The sequence below is a fragment of the Theobroma umbraticum genome, unplaced genomic scaffold, assembly GCF_002168275.2.
Source record: "Theobroma umbraticum cultivar Fairchild unplaced genomic scaffold, ASM216827v3 scaffold_12.1, whole genome shotgun sequence".
In the NCBI taxonomy this organism is placed as follows: Eukaryota; Viridiplantae; Streptophyta; class Magnoliopsida; order Malvales; family Malvaceae; genus Theobroma; species Theobroma umbraticum.
Genome location: NW_018397269.1, coordinates 1,944,621 through 1,948,536, shown reverse-complemented (window position 1 = coordinate 1,948,536; position 3,916 = coordinate 1,944,621).

The window sequence follows — 3,916 nt, the reverse complement described above, 5'->3', positions numbered from 1 at the left end:
ACCTAACCTTATTTTATGCAATGAACTCTTTACCCTTCCTTTTCTGTCCCATTGCAGAGGCAATGTATGACTTGAGCTCAGATGACCCACAAGCCAAGGCACACACAGTCCTAAGAATGGGAGATATTTAAAATCTTAGACCGAAATGAAAGGACAGATGGAAGAGAAGGAGAAAAGCAAGGAAGATATGTGCCATCCATGCAAGCGAAGAGGGTCCAAAAATTGCATGTGAAGGGTGAAGTGAAAGGGGCTCTGGCCACTATGTCTGATCAGGATTGTCAAAGCGGTGCCCGATGGGCACATGTTGTCAGAAATTATTGGCTGTACTTTAGGGTTCGGTTTCTTCCAGATTCTAAGGGGAAAAGTCTTTGTTTACAAATATGGTTTCTGGGTTTTTGGTTGGGACCATGGGCGCATCCTTAAATCTACTCTGGTACCTTTGTCTTATCATCAATATTTGCTAGTAAACAAATACGGGAGTGATCAGTACATTCAAAAACATAATTCAATTAGCTCCATCCATTCTCTCAACTGTTTAGTTATCTGCTTTGTTCTCTTTCATATAATAATAATTATTTCATACATATATATATGAAAATATTATTAATTATGATTTTAGTTTCTATTTACATATGTGGTCTCGTAAAAAAGATCATTGAAATTTCTTTTGAATGGCGTTAGCTGAGAACTTGGAGACAAATTGGACGAGAATGACAACACTAGTGATGATTCCATGGTGTGTCCGAAAAGCAGATGCAGAATGTGGTGGAAGCGCGTGGCATCCACTTTTTGGTGTCAGATTGGACCTCAATTGCCAGGTGGGCATCATGCAGCTCCATGTTTTTAGGAGAGTTCCCATTACTATTTGCATAATACTACCCTCGATGGAAAAAACCAGTGGCTGGTTTTGGCCTTGGGCTTTTTGTGGGACACACATTGACCCCCAAATTTAGAAAATGCTTTGGAACCAAACAAATTCAACAATTATGGTACAAGTAAATATTCAATTAGGTATGCAAAATCAAGTTAAAAAAATTAGTACGAATTTATAATTTTTATAAATTATAAAAAAAATTTATAAGTATGAGATTTTTTTATTTAATAAACGTATACTTTGGGTTAAAAGTACAAACTTGAAATATCAACGTTAGAGCCTTTGAATATGATCAATTCAATCACTAAAATTGTTTGTAACATTTAAATTATTTTAAACTTGAATTTTATCATACTTTATTTTGGTGTTATTTAGTAAGATAGGTAAATAAGTGAATTTGAGGATCTAAATTTCAAATATTAATTTGCACGTAAAAAATAAATAAATCATCTTATGCACTCAAACTTTATCTCATCTGTTGGGAATATGTTATTTATCCTATAAAATTTCAGAAAATTTGATATCTAGATATTAAGTTTTAATTATGTGGATGAATGGAGATGTGAATACCTTTTGCTTGCGTGAGAGTGAAATACATAGGGTAAGTTTTACATTGCCTTAGATATATTATATGATAAACTTCTTCGTTAAACAATTAACAAATTAAGATTAATAAATTTCCGGTGTAAATAATTTGTCCTTTAAGTTATTGTTAGAATTGGATTGAAGGAGCTTTGACCGGAGTTTCTGAAGAGAATTTTCTTTCTCTGTATGATCTGGATTACCTCACATGTCTCCATCGTTCTCAACAAAGCCATTAAAAGCATCGACATATTTTGCACCTAATCCCATTTTAATGGAACATGACTTATTATTCTTATTCTTGTACAAAAAATGGTGTGAAATCAATATTTTAAGTTTTTTTAAATGGAAAAAAAGAATTTAAATTTTATTTTTTAAATAAAATATTATAAATCAAATACTTAGATATAAACCTATACTTCAAGTTAATATATTTTCTTAATACCTTGCAATCATTTCTAATTTCTCCTCCTATTTTTTCAATCCAATGTTCCCCCTATTGCCTCACTCATATATATAAGAATGCTTTATAATTAGAATTCTAAATGTAAAAACGATGTGCCACCATTTACGTAATGGGATATTCTTTTTATCTGACCTATTAGCAAAGTCAATTAAAAAATTGGTAACCCTTTTCTAATTGGATGCTTATAATAAAATTTGTTGCTATGTTATCAATCACCCAAAGAATATTAATATTCTTTACTAATTAACCAAGGTGCTAATCAGACTTAATTCATAGCTAGGGCCAAAACTGTTGGAGAATAAACTAATAAACTTTGGGCGCCCCCGGTTTACATTTTTAGTTTTTTACCGCAAATGTATAATAAGCCCATATTTCTGCTAAATAAATTCTCTCATTTTTCTATTTTGTTTTTAGTAAATGCATATGGTGTAAACTTATTTCCTCATTTACAAATAGAAGCTTACATTCAAAATAGCCACGGATGCTCAAACCCAAGCGAAAAAAGATAAAAGTTGATTCTGTCTTTATCATCCTGCAAATAATATTTTTTTTTCCAAAATAAGTAAAAAGTAAAAATAAAAAAACAAAAAGGCTTTTAATGAGTTTCTGAGAAATTAAGGACAAGTGGAAGAAGATGAGAGAAAATAGGAATATGTGTCGAACATTCATAAAAGTCCAAAATACGTGGCAAAAATTTCATACGTAGACCCCACTTGTAACATTTTTTTTTCTTAAGCAAACTGATTTAAAATATAAATGAAAAAAACATTTATTTATAGCTCCCGGTTTTTGGGAGGGTCTAGTCCACTTTTGCAATTCTGGTTTTTGGTAAAACAGGTGACCGGTTTCTGGTATTTCTTTTTTGGGATAAAATTGAAAGGCTATTTTATTCCCTAAATTAAAGAAGAAGAGGAAGAAGTGGGGTTTGTAAAATTCTAATGTTATAATAATGATGTTGATTGGATTGTAATCTAATCCACTCACACACAAGCACACAACTTGGATTTTGTTTAAGTGTTTCTTTTCATGTGTACCTTGGTTAATTAATACCATGTAGGTACCGATCCAGTGCTTGTGGGACCATATCTGCCTAATTATTCTATTGGTTGGTGCGTGTTACTCACATAAAAAAATAAAATAATCCCTAATCTACATTTTAATTCATTTGTTAAGTACTAAATAATAATAACAATAATCAAAATTGTTCAAATGTAAAGATGCAAACAAATTGATTTAATATGGATTAAAAATGTTTCGAAATGGAATTTGGAACTTTTAGTTTCAAAATGTTTGAAGACAATTTTTTTTTTTTAATCTTTTTAATGAAGCAGTCAAAAATGAGATGGTATACAATATTAGTCAAAATTTAATCTAAACAATGCATTTATAATTAAATTATGATTTTTCAGGTCTAATTTATTAGGGTGGATAGTGATAGTTAATAACGATTAATTAAAAGAAATCACGTTTTATGGTCTACTATATATCCTTAATAGATAATCAAAGTCTTTAATTACCAGTGAAGTAAATTAAAGTGGCTTGTTGATGGGGTTAAAAGTGTAGGGTCAATGGGTTATATATTAAGCTTAATTCTACTAACAATTGGGACAACAAGGACTCCACTTTCTGCCTAACCTCCCCTGGTATTGCTAATGTTTATCTGGGAGATATTATTTTATTAGTTTCTGTCGATTATTACCAAATGATACAGTACAACAAGTTTATAATATATATAATAATAATATAAAGAAAAACAACTGTTTCAAAGGTTACAATGTATATGGGTGGTTGTAGATGTTTCCGAGTTTATCTGGGTTTCAAACTGGCAGATAGACCATTGTTTTAGCTATAAGTTTGGATCAAAGTCAATTCTGGCAACATATATAGATTCTAGAATAAGAAACTTGGCCGTAATTGTATTTCCTTTTAAGTATAAAGGAAAACGTGTTGTGCCTATCAAATCCAATAGCCAGTTATATTTGTTTATATATAAA